The following is an 18,352-nucleotide window of genomic DNA, read 5'->3' on the forward strand; positions in this document are numbered from 1 at the left end:
TAGGGAGATAATAGAGTGACTGTATAAGGACCTTAGGACATTATAAGACTTTGACTTTATTCTGAGTAAGATGGGAAGGTATTGACAGTTTCTGAGGAGAGGACAGAAATGCTCTGATACTGTGTTTAATCGTATCATTCTGGCTGCTGTGTGGTGAGTCGCTTCAACATGGCCAGCGGTGGAAGCAAGGAAACCCATTAGCAAGCTATCAAACTATTTTAGTCGCTACATGACAGCGCCAACTTGACCGCCCTTGGAGCTTCTGATGGAGAGAGTCAACAGAGAAAATTAAATCGAGATGACTCCTCTATTGCCGTTGTCAGAAGCTAAGGGCAAATCTACACATAGAATAATAATCCCTTTGCAAAGGCCCTGAAGACCCCACCAGGTGAGGATAAGCCAAGTCCCATTCTAGAGAAAAGATGACCCCCAAACTCTGGGTGCTCCTGCAAACTGCTTCTGTGATTTTCCTTTCAGGGTCTTCACTGAAGACACAGCTTCCCCTTTAATCCTTCATGTGGTGGCTGTTTCTCTTCCACCCTCCTTGTACCACTGGGCATGGTAGGGAAGTCAAAGAAAATTATTTTTACCTCGAAAAGTGATCCTTATACAGTTGACTCTTGAACAACATGGGGCTTAGGGGTGCAGACCTTCACAGAGCCCAAAATCCCTGTACAACTTTTGACTTCCCCCAAACCTAACTATAGTCGTAACCCTTCCTGTTCACGGGTTCAACCAACTGGGGAATCACAAATAGTATTTTTTGTTCAGTCTGGGAATCTGTGGTAGTGAAACTGCAATTGTGAATGTGAAAATACTGTTTTCTATTTGGAATTGGTTGAATCTGTGGATGTGAAACCTGCAGATGGGAAAGACTGACTGCATTTATTGGAAAAAAAAAGTGCATATCAGTGGACCTGCACAGTTCAAACTGCTGCTGTTCAAGAGTCAACTGTATTTAAAAAAAAATCTGGCACCATTGATAAGTTGAAAAGAGAGAGTGCACATGTATGTGTATTTGTGTGTAATGAGTTCAGACTGAAAGCATCAAAGCCATTTAGGAGTCCATTGCAATATTTCAGGAGATAAATAGAGAATGAATTAATTCACTGCCAGTAGAGGCTAAAAGGATATGATGGATTCAAGAAATAATTTACTTTTGATTGAGTAGAGAAAACTATTTGCTCAGAGTTTGTAAAAGCAGCCAATAGGTCTTAGGTATTTAGCCAACAGTAAAATCCATATTTTCAAGAGCTTGCATATTTGCAAACTTGAATAATCTCTTTATGAACCATTCTCATTTTTTTGACACATGCTTTTCACATGGGATACCAATGTGTACAGAGTGAAATGTTTTGAAATGTCTCAAAATCAGAGTTTTATTTAATATAATTTTGCAAGGGTGTACAGATTATTGAGAAATATTTTTTTCTTACATCTATACTTTTCTGTTATTTAAAATATTATTTCATGATGGTTTAAACCAAGCAAGTATGAAGATGTGACCGGTTTTAGAAACATTAAAGGTTAAAATATGGGAGTGAGACTGACATTCCACGTAAAGAAATAACACAAGAAGAAGCCATGAGCAACTAGGGCAGGTGACTGAGTGCTCACTGAAGAATAAAGAATGGAGGACACCTGGCCTCAAGGAACAGAGATCCTGGTTCATAACACGGACATCACAGTCCTGCAGTGAAGCCTCAGAAGCAGGCATGCCCAAAGAAGAGGGGCGGACTGGGGACATCTCTAGTGGTTTGCAAGAGGGAAAGATATTTTAGGGCAGAGTGACCACTGCGAACAGGGTTGCAGGATGTGAAAGAACACGACAAGTTCAGGGAGTGTTTACTTGCCCATTGCCATTGAGAGTAAGATCGCAGTGGTAGGTGGTGGCAGATGAGACCAGAAATGGTGGTGGGGCCTTCAGGAAAGGCCTCAAAGGCTCCATCAAATAAAGGGTTAGATATTACTGTCATAAGTTATAAGGAATGTGGAAGGTTTTAATGAGCAAAATAACATTCATGTTATTGTATTTTTTTTCCCTTTATCTTCACCCCAAGACATGCTCAGAGAGAGAGAGAAACATCGATGTGAGAGAGAAACAGTGATTGGTTGCCTTCCTTTCGTGCCCCAACAGGGGACCGAACCGCAGCTCAGCTATGTGCCCTGACAGGGAATTGAACCGGCAGCTCTTCCGTGCACTGGACAGTGATACTGAGCCCCTCTGGCCGGGCTGTCACTGTATGTTTTTAAGATAGTAGTTATTTGGTCTGTATCATCATGCCCAGTGATACGGGAAAGGTAGAAAAATGGGTTTTCCAGGTGAGTCCGAGCCCCAGTGCTGTGGTCTGTCTCCCTGAGTCTCAGCATTCTCTTGCCTTCTCTGGGAGGAGAAAGGGATTGGCCTTGGATGTTGCTATTTTCCTTTTAACATCTTTGGAAATGTATATGTGAGTAAAGCTAAAAATATAAAACTCAACTTAGTTGGCTGTGTTTTAAAATTTGAAAAGGCAATATCAATGCCTGTATTGCAGGAAATATTCTATTTTCTTCATGTATGAGAGTTACAGACTGCATGCCAGTGATGTATTGGGTTGTGGGGCTATCAGAACTAGATTACTTATAATGGAATTGTCCTATAATTACTGTTGTGAAAAAGAAAGTGTTGAAATGGGATAGAGGCGAATCCTTTCTAAATGTCCTAACCATTTCCCCCATCTTGACAAACTTACTAATAGAGTATAAGAAATTCTGAAATCATTCTAGGGGATGCGGACACACTTTGCCGAGCATGGTGCTTAGTGCTGAAAGCAAGGACAGTGCCAGGGAGCATGTGGGAATGTGAACTTGACCACCTGAGATGAGATACTGGACAGGGTGGGGGCAAAAGTAGGTCTACGGTTGTTTGTATGAAAATACAATAATTAATACATAATAATACAAGGATAAACTCTGTGTTTTACATACACGCACCTGTAAACCTACCTTTGTCCCCCCTTGTATATTTTATTTCTAGAAAACCTTTGGAAGGATGGGAAAGTTCGGCCCAGAGAGGTTTAAATTGCCTGAGGACAAAGGTCACACAGTGATGGTAGAGGAGGGCATAGGGAATCTATATGTGGTAAAGCTAAATATAAAGGAGGCTTTAGATAAGCAAAACATAATTTGAGTATTTTGGTTCATAAGGAATGACTGACATTTGGAAAGAACTTCTTAACATCAGGGCTGTGAAAGAATTAACCAGCCTCGCTCAGGCAGTGATGAGCTCCTCCACCCTGCAGGTGTTCACGGACAGGCTGGATAATTCACTGGAGGCAGCGTCAGGGAGGAGACACTCAGCGTCCATGGTTCCAAAACCTAATGGCACTTCCAACTCTGAGAGCCTGCAGAAGTAGTACCGATGCCTTCTTTTTCCTAGCTGTCATTTAACAAGTCCTGTCTGAGTGAAGGTAAAAATGACTGAGGAGCAAAACTGGGAAGATGAGAGCTGTGAAATGCTAATTTAAAAATTCAGTGCAGGTTAGGCACTGCCCGCTAATTGGCATTGTGGAGATGAAGGACCTAATCATTAGGTAATGGAGACCTGGGATAAGAATAGAGATGGAGGTCGAAGCACCTCAGGGAACTCAGAAAAAGCCATAGAGCGGGGCCTTGTGAAGACAAGATGGGTTTCAGGAATCAGGCAGGTGATCTTGCTGTTTCCTCAGCAGCAGGTCATGTGGCCTCATTCTAGCCCTTCTCCCGTGATTGACTCGGCCACTGTGTCCCTCACAAGGTCTTCACTCTCCACGACCCAGTTTTCTCTCTTTTCCAGTTTAAATTCTCCAAAGCAATTCTGAGAGCCCAAGCTAAAGCCTACAGTACAGAAGCTTCAGAAAGTTGCCCTGACATTGACTGTCACACTGGGTCCATTCCCCGTGGCCGGGGAGAGACAAGGCCAAATGAGGAGATCGAGGACATGTCACTGCTTTCTTTGTCTTCTCCTTTCGAAGGAGACTGTCATTTCTAAGACAGAATTTTCTCCTTGCAGTCCTATGTCCGACATCTCATCTCCTGGATCACCCCACACCTGTTTCACCAGCTCATCTGGTCCGGCAGGCCCAATTTGCTTCTAAAAAGTATTATTGTCTATTTTTTTTAAGGCATAATTTATCTCTTTAGACTATAGATCTGCAAGTCGTGACAAGTACGTAGAGTCTCATAAGTACCATTGCAATTAAAACATAGAACTGTTCCATTTTTTCTCCCCAAATTCCTCCGTGCTGTCTAATAGTAAATGCCTGCTTCCAGCTCCAGATTCTGGGAGCATTTATAGATTTCTGTCTCTTTAGTTTTATCTTTTCCAGAATATCATAGCAATAAAACCACAGGTTATGTAGTCTTTAGGGGCAGGCTTCTTTCACTCAGCCTAAAGCCTTTGAGATTTATTATTGTTTAGTGTATCAATAATTTGTTCTTATTTATTTACTATTTTAAGTATGATATTCCATGTATGAGTACACTATAGTTTGTCGATCCATTCATTTGTTGAAGGACAGCTTCCTTGTTTCCAGTTTTGGGTGATTACAAAGAACTCTACTGTATACATGTGGAAACAGTGAAAAAATACCTAGGAGTGGTCAAGCTGCGCCAACAGTTTCGTATCCATCGCCACTGATGTAAAATGTGCAAAGTGTCACTGACATGCATTATATTTCTGGTCTGCACACTTTTTATTTTAAGAAATATGAAATGAAGTATTGGGCCTACGAGAGTTTTGATCACAACTTTAATCCCAGTCTACCCATGTGGGCCCAAGTCTCTAACTGTGCATGCTTCCACCACAGAAGCTTGGGAGCAAACCTTGCCTTTAAGGACAAGTTGCTCTATGGTATTTAGGTCCTGGTAAGGACATTATGACCAATGTATTGCTGTGTGTGTGTGTGTGTGTGTGTGTGTGTGTGTGTGTGTGTGTGTGTGAGAGAGACACACTCCAGATATTTTAACCACTGGCTCAATTAAACAGGTGGATTGTAAAAAGAAGAGCCAATGAAAGCTATTGGCACAAATCCGTTGAAACTGTTAGACAATTAAATGTATTGCTTTTTAATAGTTAGTGGTGAAATATAAATAGTAGGATCAAAGGGACTCAAACCATACTTTAAAATGGTAGTTTTTAACATTAAATACCAAAAAACAATGAAATGAAAAGGAATAAAGGCACCTTTTAAATTCTAAGTAATGTAAAACATTAATATCGAACTTTCTGCTGTACTCTGGGACTTGGAACAAACAATTTCTTAAAGAAGATTGTTAAAATTTGAAGGTAGTTTAAATGTCCATGGGAAGGAGGCAGCTATGAGATTGGCTGGAATATTCAGGAATCCCAAATTGTACGAGGAAGTGATAGCAGTTAAGAGCAGTGATACTGAGCCAAATGATTTCTCATGTGGCCCGCGGGCCAGACATTCCCCACCCCTGACTCCTGAGGTTGTAAGCATGCCAAGAACTTGCAAATTTCTTAGTTTAGTATCCTAGGACATAGTAAATGTTCTGTAGTCATTGCTGCTTGCCCATGTTAGTAATAATAACCACGGTTAACCCAAAGTGACGTTTGGGTTTTGTTTGTTTTTTGTTTGTTTTTACTCACAATCACCAACAATTTTAAGTTAATAGTCAGGAGGTTTGACCTAATATTAGAACTCACCTTGTCATAGAGTTGAGGAGCTAAGAGAAAGTCCAGGTAGGAATTCCAGCTGTTCCTTTGACAGATGCAGAAACTGAGTCACAAAGGGGCCATTACTTTCCAGGGTCCCTCCTGCCCTTAATTCCAGAGCCAGTACTAGAACCCAGCTGTTTGTTCCCAGCCCAGAGCTCATCCACTTCACCACAAAATCAATGATTTCAGGTCACTAAGCCCAGATACACATATATAGTCCTGCTCACTCACTCAACATCTAACATTTTCAAAGAGCTGATATGTCATCTTTTACAATTTGTATTTTTCCAGCCTCTGAGGACTGATTGGGGACTAGATATTACTAATGGGAAATTAACCAAGACACAGTTAAAGAGACCAGTACATTCTCAAATGATCTCACCTTCAGGAGAAATTTATAGCTGGACTGTATTCAAATTGGCCAGGCCCTTCCCAAGCGCTGCTTTCCCAGGGGAGCCCGTGTCAGGTTTTGCCCATATTAGCCATGCACTTGTCTAACCTACAGCCTTTTTTCCCTTAGAGCTTTTAGGAGTTTAAATGTTTTCTATATATAGTGATCTTTCCCTTTCAAGGTTCTAACTAAAAGCACTTGCAGTGTCTAAGGAGAGACCATGATGATGGTTGAGTCTTAAAGTTGATCTGCACTGACAGTGACTTCATATCTTAAGCCTCCTTGTAATGACCCTAACATTTCCGAGTTAAACAGTACTTACTGCACCATGAGATAGAAATGAAAGCTTGAGTTCCTACTGTACCAAAGGACTGTAAACGGGCCTACACCTGTGCACGATTTATAGTAAATCAAGCATTCAGAATTTTATTTCATGTTGCATATCTTAAGTGTCTTTAATAAAGATGATGTGATTTGTAAGTCACATAATGAAGCCAATCTAAACAAGAGGTATTTAAAAAGAGCAGTAGCTATTTAAACTAAGCCTCTCTCTCCCCTGGCAGTTCGATTCAGATCACCAGCTCACTCAGTTTTCTTTTTTAAAATAATAACAAATAACTCTTGGCAAGTAATAACCACTCAAGTTTGAATCACATCTGGGTGCTATTAAAGGTAAGCTACTGAAAGCCTTTGAACTTAAACTTCATCAAGGTTTTCAATTTGTTTCTGGATATGTCTACATGTGCAGAGGAATGTGAGCTAAGGCAGCCACCTTAAGGAGAAAGAAACAATAATAAACTGTCAGCTCTATAAACCTGATTTTTATCCCTGGTATTAGTATCTATCTATCTATCTATCTATCTATCTATCTATCTATCTATCTATCTATCTATCTATCTATCTATCTATCATCATCTATCTATCATCTATCTATCTATCTATCTATCTATCTATCTATCTATCTATCTATCTATCTATCTATCTATCTATCTATCTATCATCTATCTATCTATCATCTATCATCTATCTATCATCTATCTATCTATCTATCTATCTATCTATCTATCTATCTATCTATCTATCTATCTATCATCTATCTATCTATCAATCATCTAACTACATATCATCAGCTATCTATCTAAACAGACCGTCCCCAGAAATGGACTGTTAAGGAATGTGGCTTTCTGTTACCCAACTGCTGCCTTCATGGTTCATGCAAAGCAGTAGGTTTCTGGTGTTGGTCTTAATTGTAATTGGCTCTTTAACACCTAACTATATGAGAAACTAGAATAAACCTTCCTGGTTCATGGCGACTTCTGATCATAAGATTATAAAGCTAACATAGACATGAATTTGAACACATGTCCCTGGAGCCCCAATTTCTGCCTCTACTCAAGAGGTCAGCCATAGCTTAGTAAAAGTCAGAAAATCTCCTCCATGGTATCAAGTCATAAACATGCTGTGACTAATACAAAATTAATTTCTGGCCTCACTGCAGTTTCTACCAAAAGATACACCTTTTTGTAGAGATAGATGGTTTTTCATTGACTCCATTGTTAGGGAGTTGGAAGTGAGATATTGAAAGTTGATTGTTTTTCTTTTAAATTTTTTCAATTACAGTTTACATTAAATATTATTCTGTGTTAGTTTTAGATATACAGCACAGCGGGTAGAAAATCATGTACTTTACAGAGTGGTTCCCCTGATGTTTCAAGTACCCACCTGGCCCCGTACATAGTTATTACAAAAGGATGAATTGTATGTAATGTGAACAATATCTTAATCAAACAGAGGAATGTTTTTAAAAGCTGACAAAATTCCCAATAAGAGCTTTGCAATAAGTCAATGTGTAATCATGTAATGCTCTATGGCCTTATTGAAGTCTGTTCTGTTTTGGTTCTGGGGGAAAGTAAATGATTTTTTTAGTCATTGTTAGCTCTGTGGCCAATGAGTAATTATTTTAGGACAGGTCATTATGTGGAAGTGAGTGAGACCCTTAGAGGAGGCAGAGCAGTGCACCAGACATCCAGCAGTGTCGGGGATGGTAACTTTCCACTTCCCACCCCGCCTCCGCCATCATTAGTCAGGTTATGCTTTCTCCCTGGTGACTGAGCTCATCTGGGCACATGTCCCAGGCTGAGGCTTTGGCAACCGGGCCTTGATGTGGGAGTGGCAGGAACTGAGCCACTGAGTACTTCTGGGGCAGGAAGCAGAGGACAGTCCAGAGAGTCAAACCCAACATAAGAGTAGACCAGCAAGGTCTGCATCTGATGCAAAGGGTCTGAACCCCGGGAGAGGCACAGGAGCAAGTGCATGTTTGGGATGGTAGAAAGAGGCCGTGGAGCACCAAGTGGGTTCTGTTGCCAGCTCTGCCATCACATGACCTCAGGCTTGCCTCTAGTAGACCTCCCTTGATTTCCTTAGCTGTGAAAGGAAGAGATTGGCAAAGTGAGTTTTGAGGAACAGTGTTTACTCTCATATTCTGTGCCCTCCCATACCCACTGAGTAAGAAGAGCCACATTGAATGGGAAGGTCATGAGATCCTGCGATTGTTGCATTTTTACCACAGTAGAATTCACTTTTGATTAAGTTTCAAACTAAGTTGTAATTAGTAGTTTTGTTTCATATTCTTTGGGCTTCTATGATAAAACTTTACTATATATATACATATATGTGTGTGTGTGTGTGTGTGTGTGTGTGTATGCATTTACTACTCCTTAATCTATATTAAGAAATCACTTTTGATGTTTTGAAAGGAGCTCACTAGTCCAGGGTGCTAACATGTATTCAAGTTTGTCTTCTCTAATGGATGCATCTCATAGGGCAGGGATGTGGGGCAGTGTTCGCACTCTGATAGCCCCCTGGCTGCATTACACTTGTGAACATTTCATTTTGGGCACATAATATTTACTAGTATTTTAAATTCATTACCGCTTTTTAGAATGGAGGCATTTTAACATAGAAATGTCAAGAATTTCGGCTTTTCTCAAAATATGGGAAGATCTGGCAGCACCAAGCCTACATTCAAAATGATAATAAATGTCTGGCATTGAGTCCCAGCTGCTCTTTCTAGATGGCTGGGACTCTCTGGTTCATCGTGGTTATTAGACCTCTTCCTGGAGATACACAAAATAGTCAGTATGCTACTGCTGTGTGATACTAGAGGGGAACTACTCAACATTCAAACAAGTATTTATTAAGAACATACTCTGTCCAACACTGTGTGATAAATGTGAGATTATTTGTTCATTCATGAATATAATGTATATTAATTGAGCACCTGCTTACTACGTGTCACGTGCTGTTCTAGGTACTGGGGACACTGTAATGAACTAAACATGATTTGATGGAACTTACGCTTTAGTGAAAGAAAATAATCATAAATAAAGAAGCAAATAAACAACATCAGGTGTTAATAAAGACTATGAAATAAATAGGGAAAGAGAATAAAGAATGAAGAGTAGCACTCAGGAGGGAGACAGGTAGCTCAGTGATGACAGTAAAGTATGCTCAGGACTCTGCTGGAGGAACATACAATCTGTTCCATGAATACATGGAGTAGGGTCCAGAGTCTAGGATTTACTTCTAGCTTTTAGCAGGAAATTGCACCTGACTAGATCTTGAAGAACAGAGGGGAGCACTGATGGGTCACTGAGGAGCCTCCTCAACCACAAACTAAGTTTAAAATAGCCAACCAATGTCCCCTCAAAAGTAAGAAAATTTTTGTATCATGGAACTTAATGAGATCGCAAACCCTAGGAAACTCTATTCTAATTTCCAAATACATGCATTTTGTCTTTTATGGTTGAGTATTGTTTTTATTTTACCTGAATATGGAAAAGGGGCACACACAGTTTATTTTCAGTGTTTGTGTTTGGTTATGGACCTGGGCAGGTAGAGCCACTCAGAGAGCAGATGTGGGCACTGCTAACAGATGGCATAGTTGTCAAGGCACAGAGACTGAAGGCAGTTTGGCCTTCCCAGGGATCTGAAAGGTGTGCCTTCATAGCACTAGAGTGTCTGGTTTCTGGAAGGAAGTGGTGAGAGTTGGCTGTGCAGGAGTAGCAACTAGTTGCTATTTAAGTGTCTGGGCTCAACTTATATCCAAAGGTCAAGAAGAGGAGGAGCCACAAATAATTTGGTCAACTCACCAGCCTAGTGGTCAGGCTCATGGACCAACATGGGGAAGAGCTATCTGCAGTAGTATCTTTACACAGGAGGATGCATGTCCTAGGTTTATTTGTTTTTTTTTGTTTTGTTTGTGAGAGTATACACAACATAAGCTACTTTTATAAGATTGGAATAACTGCTTTTGTTGGATAACTCACTGGAAATGCATTATATAGGCTTGACAATGATCACTTGTTTAAAGGACTGCAGTTTGATGGATGTGGTGGGTTATGTGGACGTACAGCTATGCTGATTAGATCAGAAAGCTTATTATTCATTGATCAGGTGGTTTAAGAGAAAGGTTTAAATGCTCTGGATGATGGCTGAATTTACTATCTTGGTTTCACTCAGATGGACCAGCTTCTACGTGACTGTATATAATGGTCATATGCTGCCACAACACAATGACTATCATAATAACAACCAATATTTGTTATTGCGTGTTTTTGTGTGCTTTTTTTTTTTTTTTTTTTAAGTATGACTTTATTGATTTCAGAGAGAGGAGGAGAGAGAGAGAGAAATATCAATGATGAGAGAGTCATTGATCGGCTGCCTCCTGCACGCCTCCTGCTGGGGATCAAGCCTGCACCCCGGGCATGTGCCCTGATCAAGAATTGAACCGTGATCTCCTGGATCCTAGGTGGATGCTCAACTGCTGAGCCACGCCTGGCTGGGCAGGGAGGGCATTTTAAAGGAATAAAATGAAATATTTCCATGGACTCTATATGTATATAAATATTCTTAATAGCTTGTGCAGTTTGACTACAAGGATAGAATTATTAGGAGGGTTGTACGATCTCATGCTCCTGGGCATGGTTCTGTGACTTGCGGAGGTCAAGACTATATTCTTTTATGGTGTTATAGAGCATGGTGAGGAATATTGATGCATTTTGTACTTTTCATTGAAGCATCTGGTATTATTTGAGGGAGAGGCCTGGTGTTAGCTGGATGGGCTGTTGGTCAGTTCTACTTAAGCTATAATACATACTGTGTCCTGCAGTGATCTTAAAATCACATGTGGCTACAACCTTTGAACTAAAAAGTGCTGCATGGGATGGTATCTTGCCGGTGATACACATTCTGCAAACCAGACCATATCCCCTAAGTATTTCCATCCACTATGGATCAGCTTCACTTTTGCTCAGCTCATGAAAATTACCTGTCTCCAGGGGCATTCCAAGATTAATTTAAAAGAGAAAAGAAATGTAATTTCTGAAAGCCACTATAGAAGAAAGAAATAACGCCATTACTTTGCTCTTCCTTTGATGTCCTTTTGGATGCCTGACTCTCAGCTTTTTGAATTGCACTATTGTGTTCTGGGATGTGGAATGTTGCTAATAATTATGATGATAATGGTGAAGACAATGATGATGATGATGATGATGATGATGGCTGCAAAGGCGGAGGTGACGTCTATTTATGCACAACTATGTTTCAGGAACTTTATATACCCATATCTAATCTCCGAGATAATGCTCTCATTTCACAGAGAAGTTAAGTGATGTATTAAATCACAAAAGCAATCTTGTGGTGGAGCTAGGATCCAAGCCCAGGTTGGCCTCACTTCAAAAGCCAAGCTTATCCTTTCTTTTCCCTTCTTGTTTTCTTTTTCTCCCTGTTTTCTTTCCCTTTTCTTCCCTTTCCTTTCTTTTCCTTACAAAAATTCTCTATTTTTTGTTTTGTTTTAATTAGACCCAGTGAAACTAAATAACTGACTTGACCCTGCACTTAATAAGAGGTGGATCTCAACTGGAACGACAAGATTGATTAATTGAAATCCATCACAAGAAGCTTTCTAAGTTATATCATTCATTGTCATAAGTTCAAACACCTAGGATTCCATCTTTTGTCTAGAGATGGACACAAATGAGTACTCAAGTTGCTGTCCAGAGAAATAGTTCTCCATGGTTCAGACTTCTCTTTTCCCCCCATGTTGTCTTCCTCTGCCAAGTGTGAGATAGTCCAAGACCCAAGAGCCCTCTAGTAGTGCCCAGATCTGGCTGTAGGACCAATTAGTATTTTTGAAAGGCTGAGAGAAAGCAGATTCAGGCCACTGGAGAAGTGACACCTCCTAATCTGAGCTCCTTCCACTTTGTCAGGATGCTCTTGAATTTGTTTCCAAGGCGCAAGGTTTTCCCCATGGGCCTTCATTATATCAGAGGGCATGCCTTGAAAGACTGTACTGAAAGATTTCCTAAAGTTTTACAGTGTCAATAATTTTGACTGTAATTTCTACTCCTCTTTGGCTAGATCATACATCATTTTTTCTTATTCTTTTAAAGTCATAAACTGTTTATTGGCTTTTTAAAATTTGCATAAATCTTTGGGGAAAATGTTTTAAAACTTGAAAATATCAATATGGAGATAATTCTAATATTTCTAAAACCTATTATGCTTTACAAAGGGCATATATTTCTTTAGCTTATGAGCTTTAGCATAATTCCTCTTAGCATCTCCTCTTTATGACCCATAGGGAGGTCAGATGACTTGCCCAAGGTGATACAGCTTATAAATGGCAAAGCTCAAGATTTAGTATTCTGATTGTAAGTTTGAGTTCCCCCCAGAAAGCAGAGCTTGAGAGAAGGGTCTGCACTGCAAGTGCACTTGACCCTTGAACAATGGGAGCATGGATGGAGGGGTGGGGTGGGGACCACAGTGTAGTCAAAAATCCATGCAAAGCTTCTGATTCTACAGTGGGCCTTTCACATCTACAGATTCAAACAACCGTGGATTGAAATCAGTATTTATGAACTGGGTTGGGAATCTGTGGTTGGGGATGCGAAAATACTGTTTTCCGGCAGATGCGAAACCCGCCAATAGGAAGGGCTGGTTGTATTTATTGAAAGAAAACCCTGTATTTACATGGACTCACACAGTTTAAATATATATTTTCCATAGGTCAACTGTAGTTTATTCTTAGAAAGCATTACAAAGATCAGGAGTGGAGAACTCTAAGAGTGGAAGAAAGGTATGTTATCAAGCTGCTCCCTGATATGGGCAACAAGGCTCAGTCTGACAGGGCCCCCGACTCTCTGTATCCAGTAGCCTCAGACATTTCCACTCGAGAGACTGAAGAAGCAGGCAGTCCACCGGCTTCCATTTCCCTTTGGGCATGGGTGATAACATGGGGTAACTCCTAATAAGTTCAAATCTGAACATGTGTGCAAACTCAGCCTCCCATAGGCATGTCTCATTGACTTATCAGAAAAGTTCTGGGGAGATAACCATTATGACTGAGCAAGGGGTTGCCTGGTTGTAGCTGTTACGATAAATAGTGGTAGCTCAAGGGAAGATCTGGTTACTGTGCCTGAGACAGGTGGGAGTTGGGACGCCCTGGGAGTCTCCACAAAGGTAACATGTCTTGGGCATGAACAAGGGATGGTCAGAAGGAGGAATGGCACAAAGGACATTCCAAGGGGAATGCGGGAGAATGGAGACGTCTGGTGCTTGGGAGGGACGGGCATCCTGGGCGCCGTGGCACTCTGTGGCGTGCACTGAGGGTGTCATTGGCAGATGAAGCTTGAAAAGTACATTGGTGGTCGATTGTGAAGGCTCAGAATGACTGGCACTGAGTAGGGAGAGGAGAGAGAAGAGACACAGGATATCATTAGTGACTGTTGATGGCCAATTTGGGAGAGTTTGTGAAGTAAATTGAATGTGAGAAGTCAATTATTTATAGGGCTGAACAGAATTGAGTATGATTTTAGAAAGAAGTAGGTAGTGAGGGAGAAAGTCAGCTTGACTGTCGGTGAAAAACTGATGAAGCACAATCACCAGAGATATGGAAGTGTTTGAGATAGAGTCTCTGGGATAGAGTGCAAAAAAGCCAGAGATATAAAGGTAGAGGGTTTTAGACCTGATTATTCCATTTGATTAACAGGTGTGTGGATGTGAAGAATTTAGTTAACCTCTCTAAACTTCATGATCTTTATCTAAAAATGAGCTTGAAAATAGACACCACACAAAAGTCTTGTAAGAGGAAACAACCCAAATATCCATTGATGGATGAATGGATTAAACAAAATGTGCTATACACACATAATGGAATATTATTCAACCTTAAGAAGAAATGAAATTCTGACACATGCTACAATGTGAATAAACCTTGAAAATGTTATGCTAAGTGAAATAAGCTGTACAAATATTGTATGATTGCACTTATATAAGGTAACTAGAATAGTCAAATAGAGTCTTAGTTTGAGATGATGAAGTTTTGAAGGTGGATGGTGGTGATAGTTGACAGTAGTGCAGATGTACTTAATGCCACTGAACTAACCCCTTGAGGATGCTTAAAATGGTAACTTTTATGCTATATATATTTTAGCACCATAAAAATTAAAGTGTGGGAATTAAAGTAGGTGGTACATACAAATAACACAGTTTCATAGCAATGATAATCAGAATTATCATTTGATAGTCATCAGATCTTGGCAAATGTGGAATAGGAGAAAAGGGAGATGGGTAGGAGGGCTTAGGAAAGGAGGTCAAGACACCTCCTCTTAGAAGAAGGATTGGGGGATAGGATGAGCACAGGTCTACATGTCCTTTTTGATGTAGAGGAGAAGGAGGTGTAGGTCGCCTGCCTAGTGACTTCTCTTTGTGAAAGAGTGTGAAGGTTAAAGGTGAAGTTGGGGGCATGGGAAAAGTTGCAGAGCTGTGGAAGGGAAAGGAAACAGGGGAAGAATAAAACAGGGGAAGAATTGCCAAGTAGCAGAGAGGAACCAGCTGAGGTTGGATATGATACATTTGTAATGGAGCCAGTGAGCATGGCTGTGTCATTTTCTGTAGTAGTACTTGGCAACACAGAAACAACCTGAAGAAACGAGGCAGTTGGACTGATTTAGGTAAGGCATTGGCAAGACAGTTGTGGTAGAAAGTTAAAGAGTTAAGGGAATTGAGGGTACTCATGTCACGAGAATACAGTTTAATTGGTTGACCATGTGGTCCAGGCTGGAGAGGAAAGAAAGCAAAGAAGGAGGGACTGAGAGACTGAGAGGAGACCTGGAAGCTTTCAAGTGACCAGAGATTTTAATGAAGGGGGAATACAGTAAACATGGGTTTTGATCAGGGGTTAGAAACCCAGAGTTCAAGATTTTGGAGGAGTAGTTCCAGATATTGATCAGGTAAGTCACTGCTCAGGCTGAAGGCAGGTGAATAATATAGAGCTGTGTGGTTTTCAAATTTTAGGCCCCTCCGAATTACCTGAGGTTCTTCAAAACATGCTTTGCTGGGCACCCAGAGTTTCTGATTCCATAGGTCTGAAGTGGGGCCAGTGACTTTGCATTTCTAACAAGTTTCCATTTGACATGCTGCTGCTGGCCTGGGGAGCACATTTTGAGAACCACTGGAGTAGAGCATAGAGAAAAGTCAATGGTTAGAAGGTAGAGTGGATCTTCAGTATAGGTATTATACGTGGCAGAAGATCAAGGAAGAAGACTGTTTCAGGCACTAAAGTTTTCAAAGAACTTGAGGAAATGACCTGGGAGTTTGAAGCTGTGCATAAGGAGGGTATGGGATACGCATGAGATTTCTGCTGGGTTGACCAGTTTACCACCCCATCAAGGCTCTACGCAGTGTTCAAACTTTGGTGTGGCTGGCACTGAGTCTGCAGATTCAGATTCCCTGTGGACCCCTAGATGGGCTATATTGAGTTATATGTGCATCCCAGATGGTTTAATGATTTACTGCCCCTTCAAATACTTTTTGTTACATGAATATGTATGTTTATCCATATATATTTTTATTCTATATTAAAATTATATTTATTTAGTGAAGAGAAGAAAAAAATAGATCTTTCTACAAAAAATAAATGTTTTATATGAGTAAAAATTGTATATAAATTTTATGTCTAGAATGAAGGATTTCTTTACATGTACTTCATATATTTGATATATTTAATTTTCAGTCTTTCCATCACTCGGAAATGTTTATTGGATCACACTCCTTACTACAGTTATAAAGTCTCATTCAGATATGTTTAAAAGTCCTCATTCTTACTTACTGGCAAATGTTTTCCACTTAAAAAATCACTTCCCTTTTTCTTCTTTTTTTTTTTTTTGACCCAGCCAACATTTTAGAAGACGCATGAAAGAGTTTTACATTTAGATTTTCAAAGTAATAAAAATGATTTCCTCGTTCCCAGTAAGCAGCACTGTGTCCCGCACTATTCAGGCTTCTAATTTCAGCTGATATCCTGCATTTTCAGGCAACTGTGAGCTCACTGATCTCAGACCTGGTAGCAGGATCTGTCATTTCAGAGTTGGATGGGGCTTACGCTCCCCCAGTCACTGGAGATAAGTGGGTGAAAATGAGAAGAAAGGCAGCTGAGTTCCCTGTCTTTTCCCTCTCTCTCACGGACTCTCCAAGGCAGAGTTTCTCTGAATAGTCTGTGTGGAGATGTGATATGTGGCTCAGCAGAACTGGCCGTGTCCCATCACAGATTGTCGGGAAACTGGCCACCGAGGCCATGCGTCGCCGGGCGCTGTTTGCCGCTCCCCCTGCCTCTCACCCCTTCCCTCGCTCTCACTGCCCTGCCTGTCCCCGCACTCCCCCGACAGAGCATGAACACGTAATCTCGTCTTTGGCCCTGTTACCTAAGGAACCAGGTCTGACATCTCTCAAGGGCACTGTCTACTTTGGCAAGAGCAGAAGCACTTATATTTCACTGGATCTGTAAAGAGTCATATTTAGAAACCAATATAAAGTGCCATAACATTCCCAGTGTAATCCAAGGATATTTTAGGGCAGTGACTCTCAAGGCCACCAAGTTAGTAGCATCAGCATCACCTGGGAAGTTTTGAGAAATGCAGATTCTCAGGTGGTGAGGCCCAGAAATCTGTTTCTTCCTCTTCCTCTTTCTTCCCTTCCAGGTGATTCTGAAAAAGTCTGAGAATCACTGCTCTAGAGCCCCTAATAGATCGATGCCTCCAGCAGCGACTCAACGGCCTCCCCTAGACTCTGTTGTTACTACAGTGAGAAGCCGGCAGGTTCTCAAAGACCGACACCTACAAACTAAACGCACATGAACAAATGAACTAAAGTCAACCTAACTTTGTCTAATTACTAATATGCAGTTGAGTCTACACTGAATTTCCAGTGACTATTGTATTTATAGCTGCATTTCAAGTTTACCCTTTCCACGTTGCTAAAAATACGGTATCAATATGCGTGTTGCTTGGTGAGCATGGGAGAAAAGGGAGGTCGATCACTCTGAGTGACAGTTCCTCTAGACATTGTAAGTTTAATAGAGCTTATGCTACTCCTCAACGTAACATACCTCTCCAGTGATTGAATTCTAGTGGTTCATAAATTTGTTGATGTTCTCCTGGACAGTACTAGACAAACTTGGCAAAATTCTCCCTCTCTGCCCCTCTACTTTTATAGTGTGTTGGAACACAGTCAGCTTGGCATAACTCATCTGACATTTCATTGTTCAGTCTTTAAATGTGATAGTAACTTCGTGCTTCAAGAAGGTAGGGCAGGCTAGATGATTCTAAATATTTGGACATCAGAGAATTCCCTGGATGTTGAGATTGCCAAGTTTCAGCCGCTGGAGTATATAAGATTTATACACCCAAGTTCCCTTTCCCTTTTTCTAAGTATATTTGTTTAACTAGACTTTAACTTTTTGGCTAAGGACTGTCTCTCTATACATATTGAAACGTGTTGTTGGGAACACAAGCACTTTATAATAATGTCATAGTGTTCACACACTGTTTTCAGATACCTTGGTGTGCTCTTAATGATTTTCTAAACATATGGTATAGTACAAAGCTGTTGTGTGTGAACTGAGAAATTTCTCTTTGTCGTTTTTAACATTAGTTGGCTTGGTATTTAGTTTTTATGTTGTATTTCTGGAGTTATTAATTGAGTTTTAGACTATTAATCGAATACTAGAATTGCATTAGATTACAATAGGACAGAATTTATGAATTTTAAAAACAGTTTATCGAAATAAACACACTATGGGAGTAGAGACATTAGTAAAAATACTTCAAGTAGCTGAAACTTAGAAAAAATTCAGTTAATGTCTAGCTGTGATAAAAACCTTCTTTGCAACTTTTATAAAAAGATAGTCAGTGAACAATGGCATT

At 40.4% G+C, this 18,352-nt stretch overlaps 1 protein-coding gene across 1 annotated transcript in view; it reads left to right on the top strand.

The window, feature by feature from the left end:
• Positions 1 to 18,352, top strand: part of ZNF385D (zinc finger protein 385D) — a 240,838-nt gene that overhangs the window by 23,558 nt on the left and 198,928 nt on the right. The window lies entirely within an intron of this gene.

This window comes from Miniopterus natalensis, chromosome 15 (assembly GCF_054644295.1).
Source record: "Miniopterus natalensis isolate mMinNat1 chromosome 15, mMinNat1.hap1, whole genome shotgun sequence".
Classification (NCBI taxonomy): domain Eukaryota; kingdom Metazoa; phylum Chordata; class Mammalia; order Chiroptera; family Miniopteridae; genus Miniopterus; species Miniopterus natalensis.